Genomic DNA, 13,688 nt, shown 5'->3' with positions numbered 1-13,688 from the left:
AGAACATAATTTTTTATGATTTTCACCTATTAACACCAACATCATTCAATACACTATCGGGCTAAAACCCTACAGTTCGAAACAGGGAGAGTGCCGACCGAGGTGCTATTCCTTTCGGGCATACGGGTTGGCTACGTGTCAGTTCCGTGACATTAATGAAGGCTAGTTTTAAATAATCCGTAAGATGTAAGAAACGCAGCAATGTATTTTGAGTGCTGGAATCAATTCAGCTACATTTACTGAGCAATTGAGTAATTATTCAGAAGACAACTGTCTTTTGGTTATACATCTTGTAGCATAAATTCATTTTTGTTGTTATACATATTGTAATTAGATCATTAATTTTTCCAGTATACCGAGCATTTTGTCTTTATATTGATGTCAGGAGTTGAGAAAGATGCTTGCACTCATTGCTATGAAATATGCTGCCTGATCTCATTTTATCATTGACTAGTTACAGCTCCACGCTTACCTTGCATTCGCATCACACCTCACAATGAGCACTGTTAATACTGGTGTGGATGAGCTGACCTCACGGTAGCGAGAGACTCGATGAGTTTCTGGAACATCTTAACTCGCACCACTCGAGTATTAACATCACCACGGAGCTGGAAAAGGACGGTCAGTTGCCATTTCTGGATGTACTTGTCAAAAGACGAGCAGACGTGTTGTTTGGCCACGGGGCATGTCGCAAGCCATCACATAGTGATTTATACCTGCAAGCCAGCAGCTGTCACCACCCAGTGCAGGAGAATACAATTCTGAAGACACTGGTCCCCAGGCCACACATCTTTTCCGACCCAGATATTTAGCAGCTGAAATACAGCATCTATGATCAGTCTTCTGCAAGAATGGTTACACAGCCTTCAACCAGCCACATCACCACATAATCTAGAAGAAGAGCAAGAGACTGTGGCATACTTGTCCTATGCAGGATCTATTTCCGCAAAAATCAGCAGGATTCTCAAGCCCCAAAGCGTCAAGTGTGTGTTCCGTCCACCTACCAAAATAAGCGGAGTACTGGAAAACATGAAACATGACTTTTGGGACTAAGAGAGCCAGGAATTTATGATATACTTTGCCAATGTGGCATGTTGTACGTTGGCCAAACAACTAGTACAGCGTACATCAGATGCAAAGACCATCAGAGGCACATTGACTACGACAGGCGACTAAATCAGCCATTGCCAAGCACTGTCTGGAACTCAAGTCATTCCACGAAATATGATGAAATGAGGATTCCGGCACAGATCCCAAGACACTGGGACAGTGTTGTAAAAGAGTCTATAGGTGATGGAAAACCTCCTCATGAATCGTGACACTGGGTGCCAACTCACAAGGGGAGATCATGATCTTCAGATCACAGATTTACTCCAAACTTTGTACACTTTTAGTAGTCTATTAGGACAACATCAAGTGCAAGTAGTAAGGCATACTAGTTAGGCAATTCTGAGAAAATCAAAAGACAAATTTTATGCATCAGTGATGTACTGGGGCACTGCGACACTGAGCACGAGACAGCGGTGGACATGTACTTAGCGTTCAAGCTCTGTAATCGTTGGATCGCTGGCTCGCGTCCCACTCTTTTTTTTTATATATATATATTTTTTCAACACTAGCCATATTATTTCATACATTTTACTGCTGAACGGTAATATGATGCAAAGACGTGTATGAGCATGAAATTTTATTGAATTTCCAATGTTATTTGGTTGTTTGCTAACTTTTATCATCACAGCAAATACTATATTTATAATTATTAAGTAAATGACTAAATACTTAAAGTTTTCCTGAAGATGCATGCCTGTCATGATTTCTGGTACCAAGGTACCACGAACTGCTGTACACCTGGATGGTTTGATCTGTAGACACGTTTCAAGGACAGTGGTCAGACTTAGAAAGTCCAAGTCAAACACCGATAAATACAGGTGTAAATAACTTTATTCAATAGTACAGTGAGTTACAGTAAGCCAGAATATGAGGGCAATGCACAATTAATAGTCGGATGTGCTTTTGACATTACAAGTTGCAGGATGATATTTTTCTTACAGACATGGAAAACACAAATTAAAATGGCACCTACCATATCAAATGAATGCAATCTTTCTGTATGCTCAAGGAATCTTCAGAGTTTCTAAGGAAAAACAAAGGTGGTTGATATTTTGAAAAATTTATCTTTCTTTTGACAATTTGGATGCAAACCAAGGGTAGCACAACGTTTTCATACATATCAGTGCCGAAAATTGGCAATGTACGATTGAATGTGTTTGAATAGCATCTTCACGAGAAGCAATTTCTCTTTCATTGTCAATAAAATATGAACAAGTCTGAAGAGGCTTGATAAAGTTTTTAACTTGCCAAGAGAAATAAAAATCATATAATATCTGTTGTAATAATAAGTTAGTTAAAAGCAAAATAACACTGAAAATTCAATGAAAGTTCATGCAAATATATGTGTCTTTTCATTATATTACCTTTGAAATGTAATATGTATGAACTAATATGACCAGCGTCGAAAAAAATATAAATTAAAAAAAAGAAGAAGAAGAAAGGAAAAAAACATAAGCAGGACTCAATCCAGCGATCCCCTGATTACAGAGTTCGAACGCTAACCCATGACTGCCACCAGCTCATGCTCAGGATCACAACACACCAGTACATCACTGATGCATAAAACTTCTCTTGCAATTTTCTCAAAATCGCCTAAGATGTATGCCTTACTGCTTGCACATTATGTTTTCCAAATGGACTATTAGAAGTGTACAAAATTTGAAGTGAACCCATGATCAAAATGTTGTGCTGCACTGAAGTTGTTGAAAACATAATCAGGACAATAGCAGAACTCCATAAAAAGAAGAACTGAGTGTGTGGACATGGGGAATGAACCTCAGACGGAGCAGCAGGCACACCAGACTGAAGATGGAACATCGCAGGATGCTTCTAATGGGAGCAGACGGCAAAGGGAACACCTTGAAATGCGCTGGACTGAAAACTGAATGCCAGTACGCAGACAAGTGCACTAAACTGAAGACAAAACACCAGCACTCAGCCCGACACACCAGACCAAAGAGGAAACACCTAAGAATATTTGCAATGGGAGCAGACCGCAGAGGGAACACCTGGAACCATAGTGGAGTGAAAACAGAGCACCATCACATTGGCAGACACACAAGACTGAAGAGGGAATGCTGAAGGGACACTGCTAATGGGCACAGACTGTGGTCAGAATGCCTGAAACCAACCACGGAGGGTGCAGACCGTAGGTATAAACACTAAGCCCATTCCACTTGGCAAGCACATCCACCATCAAAATTAATACAGTGTGCAGCATTAAAGTCGATATTTACAAACTGTTAATCTGATAAGTTATTATAAACTCTCATCTTCTTTATGTAGTTAATACTGATTGCTGATTTTTAGAACAATATGAATAGTTGGCATTTGAAGCAAAATTATTGCAGCATATTTTACAGTTAGCTTCAACAAAACAACATGTAACTCAATTATCTGTTTTACAGCTACCAGTTTTGATTCTTTTCACCTACAATGATAAAATTGTGGTTAACAAGCACAAAATTTTTGCCAGTATTTTGTAAAGAAAATGAAAAAAAGGAAGGAAGGAAAATTAAGCTTTAACATCCCACTGACAACTACAGTATTATAGACAGAACTCAAGCTTGGAATCATTAAGGATGGAGAAAGTAATTGGAGATGTCATTTTCGTAGAAACCATTCCACCATTTGCCTTTGGTGATTTAGGGAAACCATGAAGACCAAAACCTGGACATCCGACTAATGATCTGAACCTTGGTCCTCTCATATTTTGAGTCCATTGTCTTAACCTCTATGCCCCTGTGGTCATGAACATGGACTGCAGACTGAGGCAGCTCTGACAGAAGACTAGAAACTTCATTAAATCACATTGCTATCTACTTGTTCAAAAACACAAAAAATATAAGTGCACCCACTTGCTGTGTGATGCAATACAGGAAGAATTTATAAATGAACATTTATGTGGAATGTCCAGAAAGTAAGTGCCCTTTTGGAAAAAAACTCATAAAACATTTTTTTCAAACCAAAATTTATTTTTACAAGAAAGAGCGTTTCTTAAGGTATTTTTCTACATAATTGCCACCATTGTTCAGACATTTGTTGTAGTGAGAAACAAGCTTTTCTATTCCCTCTTCATAGAAAGATGCAACAGTGAAGTCAGTCACTGCTGAATACCATTTTTTTTCTTTCTCTCTTTTTTTTGCATCCTTTTCTGCTTGTTGAGTTCCTTCTCAGAGGTGAAACCATCACTGTGGTATGATACTGTGAAACACTGAGAAAATTTTGGTGTGCAATTCAAAACAAAATGTGTGGAATGCTCAGTCAAGGCATGATGTTGCTTCATGACAACACGTTCCCATTCTGCTGGTGTCACTCAGAAGATTATTCAACAATTCAGTTGGAAGCAGTTGGATGATATGGCATACAACTCCAATCTCACACCTTCTGACTAATTTTTTGGGAAGGTGCTTTGACAGCAATGACAATGCAAAAAACAGCGTTCAGCTGTGAATGTCCGCGCTGGCAGGATATTTCTATGAAGAGGGCATAGAAAAGTCGGAGGTTCCTGCTATGACAAAATCTGAACAATGGTGGCAGCTATGTGTAGAGAAACAGTTTAAGAAATCCTCTTTCTTGTAAAAATAAATCTTGATTAGGGAAAAAATGTTTTTATGAAGTTTTTTTAAGACAGTACTGACTTACTGGTCATGCTCTGTAAATCAAGTCAGAAGCCAAGGAATGACAATCAGAATAAATCTCCTTAAATGCAGATTAAGTACTTCTCCTGGGCAACTTTTCTCACACGACTATTGAATTCTTGAGTGGAAGTAACCAGGCAATCAAAAAACTGTATGTAGGCCCATATGTAGCCATATATCTAATAAAATGTGTGTATCCAATGAACAAATGAAGCATTCAAATTCACTATGTTTACTGTGAATTAGAGGTGGGCCAAGCGGTTATTCTGGAGTAACCGTAATCACGGTTCCAGTTATTCTTTGATAACCGTTATTTTTAACTGTCAAGTTATTTTTCACTACTGAATACTCTGATGGGGTTGCAGTTAAATAATGACATAGTTGGAATCCATCAGTTTAGATATCAGTATAACTGCTGGTAGTGTGAAATGGCAGGAATGTCGTATGAATCGTGTCATAACCTTAGCTAAGTAACTCCAGGTACATTTCAGTTGATGTTAGAATGGTTATTAGTTTCATATTATATGTATGTAGGTTATCAGTAGCTATTAGATATATTATTCTCGCAGCTGCAACGGAAAGTATGCAGAACTTCACCACAGCACTGTTTAAGTAAAATGATAACAATGTGTGACAACCCATGGGAAAATCGTACAAGTACCACATTTTTAGTACCTGGGAGAAATCATCCAGCTATCAGGGATCAACCTAAAGGCCAATGAGGAAAGAATAAAAAAACTACAGAAAGCATATAAACTAACGTGGAACTATTATAACAAAACATCCATATCCATTAACGCAAAATTGAGGCACTACAACACTGTCGTGCTTCCGGAGGCACTGTATGCATCTGAAACAACACAAATAGATGGGCTAAAATCAAAGAAATAGAGAAACAAGAAAGGAAAATTCTCAGGAAAATTTTTGGCCCGATACAAGAGCAAGGAATCTGGATGAAGAGACCAACATCAGAATTATACAAATACACAGACAAGATTACGGATACAATAAGGAAAAGAAGAATGCAGTTCTACGGACATATCCACAGGATGAATGAAAACAGAATTTCAAAACGAATTCTTAAAGTTATCAACTCAGGCAGGGGAAAAACAAAATGGATAAAAGAAGTTGAAGAGGACCTCAGACAAGCACACGTAACAGTAAACGATGCAGAAAATAGAACTGAATTCAGGAACATCATCAAAAAACATAAATTTGACACCACAACACAGAAGAGACTAGACTGCAAATGGACAGCGGAGCGAAAGAAACAACACAGTGAACACATGAAGAAAATTTGGGCTCAGAAAAAACATAAACAATCATCATAAAGGAATTCAAGTTCAAACGCTCTCTTAAATGGGAATAATCGAAAATAATAATAATAATAATAATGTGTGTTTTTAAGTATAAAGTAATATGTAAACTGAATACAGTAGGTTGAATTCAAAGCATAATTTCTTGTGCTGCTCACTTAATAGAATAAGTGTACAGCCTTGTAATACAACAAAAAATAAACATAATGTGACAGCTTCGTTTACTCATGTCCTGTACAAGATAGCCCTATTGGGGAAAGTGTGAGTTGGCTAATCCAAGTTTTATGTGAGATTTGGAAAACTGCTAGATTTCTCCAGCTACAGCATGTGTATAACATATGAAGACATGCAGATCGGAAAGGTTGACAGTGTTACATTTCTGGGACTACAACTCAATAATAAATTCAGTTGGGAAGGGCATACCACAGAGTTGCTGAAGCGCTTAAACAAGTCTGTATTTGCAGTGAGAATGATGTCAGATGTAGGAGACATAAATATAAAAAAGCTTACATACTTTCATTCTATTATTCCATAAGGGATCATATTCTGGGGTAACTTATGAAACAGAGCAAAAGTTCTTAGCATGTAAAAGTGTGTAATAAAAATCGTTTGTGGTATAAATTCAAGAACATCATATAGAAACCTGTGCAAGGAGCTTCGTATTCTAACCCATTCTTCATGGTATATTTATTCCTTAATGAAATTTGTTGCAAGTATTTCCAACCAATGGCGCAATACATAATATCAACACTAGAAATAGGAACAGCAATCTACATAAAGACCTAAAATCACTTACCTTGGTCCAAAAAGGGGTCCAATATTCAGGGATATGCATTTTCAATAAACTGCCAGCAAGTCAACAACCATTAAAAACTTGGTTTCAGATAAAGCATGATTTACAGAGAGATTGAAAGACTTTTTGATACAGAAGTATCCGATTCCACCCGTCTACTTTGACCCAGGACGACATTAATATGGCGGAAATGCCTATTCTAAGTGTCACCTATGATGTCACTACATACACATGGCAATAAGACAATAACATCTCCCTCCAAAACTACAATCAAACTAATGGGACAACAGGAAGTTGGGGGTTTTAGGGTGAGGACAACATAAATATAATAGTAAAAAAACACACACACCACGATCCCAAAACACAAAATGACGAACAAACAGAAAAAAAAAAATTACAACATTCCGCTACACCAACAAAAAATCTGCAGGAATCGGACACTTTCCTTGAACTATATAGGTCAACCACAGATGACGATACCAAAACACCAACACCTACGAAAATGGGAATCGGTCATTTCCGGTGACCTATATAGGTCAACCACAACTATTGATACCAAGAAACTAAGACTTATAACTGCGAAAAATAAAACCACAACCTCAAAAATCCACAAATCAAACATCTCTACATAAATTAAAACACATTCAATACTCCATAAATATACAAAACATCACAACTAGAAAAGAAAAAAGAAAGTTTACTTACCACCAGCAGATTCCAGCACTGCAAACTACATTGGTCAGTCCAACCCCCCCCCCCCCACATACACACACACACATTAAAGGTCTTACCACACTGCATAAACAACAAACCAATAACACCTAATGAAAACATCAAACACGTAAACAAAGAAACTTGATAATTCATTGAAAAAACTTCCAAACCTTACGTTTGGCATTACTAACACTGACGACAATGACTTCACACATCCAACACCAAGGCTCAAATAAACCCAATCTACAAACACAACCAACTCATAAACACCATGCCGTAATGACATTCACACAACACAACACCCTTATGTCAAAGCAGACGGGTGGAGTCAGACGCTTCCTTTGACCCCTCCTCCTATTCTATAGATGAATATCTTAACAGAGACTGTTAGACCAGACTAAATAAAAATTCTGCTATATTTCAGTTTTGACAGCACTTTGTCACAACCGTCAAGATCAGGTATTCTGTGCATGATAAATTTATTCAAAGTGCATAACTATGTTTTATTCTGACAGTGCATCAATCCTATAAATGTTAGCAGTTACTGTAATATATTCAAATGTTTTACGTTATACTTTCTCACATGTTATTTGTCATTCGCGATGGCCAGTGGCTATTTCCACAGCAGTACGAAAATATTTATTTGCTCCAGTAACTCTCAGGAAATATCACTGGTGTCTATGACCCTTAACTGGAGTCACTGAGTCAGGGACATAGACACACAGTTATTCCGTTACCAACTTCAAGGTTACCTATACTGGTAGCCCGATAACTGCCAGAGAATAACTGTGAGCCAATAACGATAACTGCCAGAGAAAAATACTGATCTCTGACAGTTATTTCCATAGTTGCTCAAATTCCTTATGGTAACTCTCTTTGTACTACCAGTCCAACCTAAATTGACATATAAGGCAGTGGCTCAAAGGAACGACCGTACTTGTTAATGCCCGTACTGCAGCTCCAATCAGCCACCGCTCTGACATTAACTTTATTTAATTGTTTGTGCTAAAAGTAATGAAGGTGCATGAAATAGTACACAGCTCTTATCAACAAATGGCACGCAGTCTCACAGTTATTCCCATGACCTATAGAACGCCTTCCAAATGGTCTATCCCTCTCCTTCGTAGCCAGATCTCCGATCACGATCAGCTGACGCGAAAGTGTAGTACAATTTTCAGTCAACAGATGGCGCGTGGCGCTGTTGGCAGTTATTGAAATAACTGCCAGTATCAGATGAGCGGTTATCACAGTAACTGTTACTTCTCAGTAATCAGTTATTTCGATCAGTTACGTTATTTTTTGCCACCTCTACTGGGAATAGTACGTAATGAACAGTACGTAACTAACAATTTTCATACATTACACAAAGCAATAAGAGTATAGAATAGGGCCACACTGTGACCTACATGTTATACCGAGGACTGTAGGTAATATTGATTGTTTGGTGTGATGAGAATGCGAAGGGGTTTGGTAACAGTTGCTCATAAGTATCCAGTGAGAGAGCAAGTGGCATATATAGGGCTTCAACGATTAGGAACAATTTATGAAATTTCAGTGTGAATACAACCACAGAATGCACTGGCTTCGTCCAGTGACATAATAATGATGTGGTGTGTGATGTCATACATGTACAAATAGGAAGCGAACAGAACACTGACAATATTTTTCTTGTGTCTATATTACTTGTTCTGGAATGTAGGTTATGGTAAGATATCACTATGAGTAAAGTGATGTGTTGCCCCATGTCTTTCTCAAATCGAGGAATGATGTCCGTGACTCTGAATGTGATGTCACAAGAAAACTCTTAGTTGCATGTACTCAGTAGTACAAGCAGCAGTTTTGGGTGTATATAATTTGTAATAGAATTTTTATCATTATGTTAGTGTTGATCCACATCCTGTGCACAGAAGTTTGTTTCTTTTGTGCATATGCCCAAGCTTTAATGGACACAATGTATCTGCAAAACAGGGCGAAACAGATGGTCTATCCACACATTGCAGAATCTGCTAGTTGTTCAATTACTCCATGCCACTGCCATCCCATGTGCTGCAGGCACAAGATCGTGACAATAGTGATGACATCATCATCATAAATGAAGGCAGCATTTATTAATTAGACTTAAAAGAGTGTTGACAGATTCATAAAGACAAGCATTGTATGTTAAAGATTTTGTAAATAACTTGTAATTGAAGTATTCTGAACTGTAATATGAGATACAATACATACACCTCTTAAGAAGCACAAGTGGATGTTGTTTTGAGGAACTGGTTTTTCTAGAATGACATTTCAGCTAGCACAGAAAAAGAAGGTGCAAAAATTTTAATTAATAACAATGACTGAAAAAAACTCTTCGCACAACTAACTGGTACATATAACACTTCAAGGTTGTGGCAACATATTTATTTGTACCATAGCATTGTAAGCAGCTGCTTTAATCTATCTGAGCTCATCTCCAGGCCTGACTCACAATCTCACTGTTGATAACGTTTTTACCTATGATTTTAGAAAACTACATCCAGATGTTAGCCTACAGGGTACATGTGAACAATCCATACAAATCCCTTCTGGCAAGATAAACCTCAATTCTCCTTCAAATCCATTTCACTGTGGGCCTACTCCCACATACCTATCGGAATAACCTCTGGATGTAGTGACTGGGGGAATCTTCTGATAGCCTAATGGTTAAGGATTGCTTGCAAAAATTAGGAAATCTGTGTTCAAGTCTTCATCTGGCATAAATTTTCAATAGTCTGACATATTCATTTTATTGAAGTTCAGCATTTCAGTGTGGGTTTCACCAATTCTCAACCAAGATATTCCACCTAACCAAGATCTTGGACAATGCTGCTGAAAAGTACGTCACCAAAATTTTCATTTTTAAAAAATAATAAAAATAGTGATGGTAATTTAAAGCAATGTTTCATGACCTCTCACAATCATGAATAATCTGCAAGGAAAACTGAATGGTACAGATTTCAGTGTTCAAAATGTGCCTGCTTTCCCTCCTCTCACTGGTTACTATCCAACCAATGGCTCCTTGAAACTGACGTGCTGCCAACTTAAACACCACAGTGGCAAAACTCACTGGCTAACAAGGCTACAACAACAGTTTTTATTCCATAACTTACAGGAACATGAAGCGGCAAATGAAAATGAATAACTAAAGTGTGGAACAGGTTCTGATTTAGTAGATAAAATGAAAAAGTTAATATGATACCCCTCATTCTAGAAACAACATAATCTTGGAAATCACCATGGAAATGTCAAAAGGACTAAGAAAGAAAAACTCAGAACCTCTTCACAAACTAATGAGTATTTTAATGATATTTAGTAACCCTGATGCTGACACGGCTTTCAACAGTGAAGCTTCAATGGTGCAAATTGAACACTCACTGAATCCTCAGTCTAGCATGTAATGATTCACTGAAAACTTAGGTTGGTTTCAGATTGTTCTCCAATTTTACTTGGAATTACAGATTCACAAATCCAATATGTGAAAAGCTACTGCTAGAAGTTTTGGCGTTATAGGTCTATGTCGTCTTTACTGTTATAAGTGTATGCCACTTTTTTATTTTATCTATTATGGATGTTCAATTGGTGACTGCCGTTAAAACTGTGAATACACTGTGCATAATTTAGATTAGATTACATTCAGTTCTTGTTCCACAGACCCAAAAACGAGATGATTCCTGTCGGTGTGGAAAAAGTCAGAGTGTACAACATAAAAAATATAAAACATCTGACTATAATACTCACTACACTGATCATTTGTTGGGAGATTGTCAAAATAGGTGAATACATTACAGTAAACTGGAACTGCTAATATTTACAGAATTAATACACTGTCAGAATGAAATAAAGTCATGCACTTTTAATACATTTCTCATACACAAAAGACCTAATCTTGACTGTTGTGACCAACTGCTGTCAAAACTGAAATCTAACAGACATTTTTACTTAAGTGGGTCTAACAGTCTCTGTTAAGATACTCGACTATAGAACAGAGTGACTGGTCGCAATATCTATATAAAGCATCCCCTATATTACTACTATTCATAGAGTAATTTGGGGTGAGCGGGGGGGAGGGGGGGGTGTGTGTAGCGTGCATCAGATATTATCTGATTTCTTACAACGCAAATGAAAGGTTGCTATTTGTAACATTCAGAAGCACTAATTAAATAACTCCCATACAAAATATAATGTGACTGCAAATGATTGGAATTAAAATGAGAATGTGTATGGCAAAAGGGGCAAATAAAGTAAGTAAAGAGCAGAACATCAAAACTTCATGAGAAGGATGACATGTAGGTATTACTGTGGTCTTCAGGCCAAAGACTGTTTTGATGCAACTCTTTGTGCTAGTCTATTTTTGTGTAAGTCTCTTCATACCAGCAGAGTTGTTTAAGTCTAATAAACATTCAAAGTAAACTGAAATTTGGTTACTCACCCTGGTACCACTGACTTGAGTTAGGAACAAGTCAGTGAACTAACTGAAGGCTCTGAAGATATGTCTCTGTCGGTGAGTGCAGTTGTGGCCCATAGATACATTTTTGCAGTATCTTCACCATTAAAAATTCAAACAACAATATGTGGAACAGCAGTAACATTTTCCTACGAGCAATGACTATAGTATAGAAAAAAGTCATAATCAGTAAGATTATCCTTACACATCTAAAAAACCTACATTAATTAAAAACTACCTCATAAATAACTGCATTTTCATAAAGAAGACTAAAACTCTGCAATATACTAGGGAAATACTGAAGCGTCCGATCCCACCCGTCTGCTTTGACCCATGACGTCACAAATATGGCGGAAACAAAAACACGCACTTTCCACAAGAAGCCTAATGACACTAACGGGACAATTGCGGGAAATGGGGTGTTTTGGGTGGGGGGCAAACTAAATATAAACAAATTTAGACGCCTTGCGTAGCTACAACGTGTAAGTGAAGACAGCCATGCATGAATACCCACCTACCTCCCCAGGGGTCGTAACCCCTGCAACCCATAGAAGATAAAGATGCTTCAGTAGCTGATTAGTGTTTTTTGTCTTTAAAAAAAAAAAAAAATCTCACGGGATAGAACGAACAGATCAGAAAGATAAATATAATAAACTAAAACAGAAATTTGAGGAAACAGATAATTAAAATAAGTAATAAGTGTTTTTAAATTAAAAAAAAAAAAAATCTCACGAGATAGAACGAACAGATCAGAAAAGTAAATAAAATAAGATAAAACAGAACTGGAGACAGCCACACTCAAACCAAACTCCGCGCCGTCATGACGTCACACACAACACCATTACGTCATGGGTCAAAGCAGACGCGTGGGATCGGACGCTTCTGTCGACCCTATACTAGAAAGTATGAAAGCAGAAATTTGTATAATAAAATGACAAGTTTTAATCTTTTACAATTTAAAAAAAGTTAAATGCACCATTTCTGACAACTTGAAAATAGAGTACAGCATTCACTTACCATATTTATTCATTCTTAATATAATTTCAGATTAAGTTACAACACATTTAGATAACCGAAAATAGAGAATTATGTAGCCCAAGCAATGTTAATGTGGAAACACCTTGAATGAAGTGTAGTTTTTGAATTAATCAAAAGCACTCTATAACCCAAGAAAACATATCGAAAGAAGGTAAACAATATTAATAATGTTATGAAATTCATATAGCTACTATATTAGGCTGCTACATTGGCTACATCATCGGGCTTATTAAAAATGTGAAGTTCCACCTGGACAATAATCATACAGAAAAACTAAAGACGTATTCCTCACCAAACGAAACATAGTGAAATTTGAAAATGAATACTGAGCCTGATGTTAATGACAGATGTTCCAACAAATACAAGATAGATACTTTCGAAAGAATTTAACAAATGTATGGGAGAGTGTGGGATGCGTGTGAGTACCTCTCCATCACAGTGAAGTTATAGAAGGAAAAGTTAAATTTTGAGAAAGAAAGATTAGGGTTAACACTTTGTTGACGATGGGGTCACTTAAGAGAGATAATTTCTGAGAATGGTAGAAGGAAGAACTAATGTTCCCCCGTAATAAGAAGTATCCAAACATTCACCTGTGCCAGTTACAATAACATGGG

The 13,688-nt window shown here is 37.2% G+C and overlaps 1 protein-coding gene across 1 annotated transcript in view; it reads right to left on the bottom strand.

Moving 5' to 3' along the window:
- Positions 1 to 13,688, bottom strand: part of LOC126183596 (tyrosine-protein phosphatase non-receptor type 14) — a 187,322-nt gene that overhangs the window by 171,678 nt on the left and 1,956 nt on the right. The window contains exon 2 of the mRNA XM_049925699.1: positions 12,022 to 12,185. The gene's annotated coding sequence lies outside the window, so the exon portion shown is untranslated. The remainder of the gene's footprint in view (positions 1 to 12,021; positions 12,186 to 13,688) is intronic.

Source organism: Schistocerca cancellata, chromosome 4 (assembly GCF_023864275.1).
Source record: "Schistocerca cancellata isolate TAMUIC-IGC-003103 chromosome 4, iqSchCanc2.1, whole genome shotgun sequence".
NCBI lineage: Eukaryota > Metazoa > Arthropoda > Insecta > Orthoptera > Acrididae > Schistocerca > Schistocerca cancellata.
The sequence above is the reverse complement of the archived record's forward strand: the minus strand, read 5'-3'. Positions and strand labels throughout refer to the sequence as shown.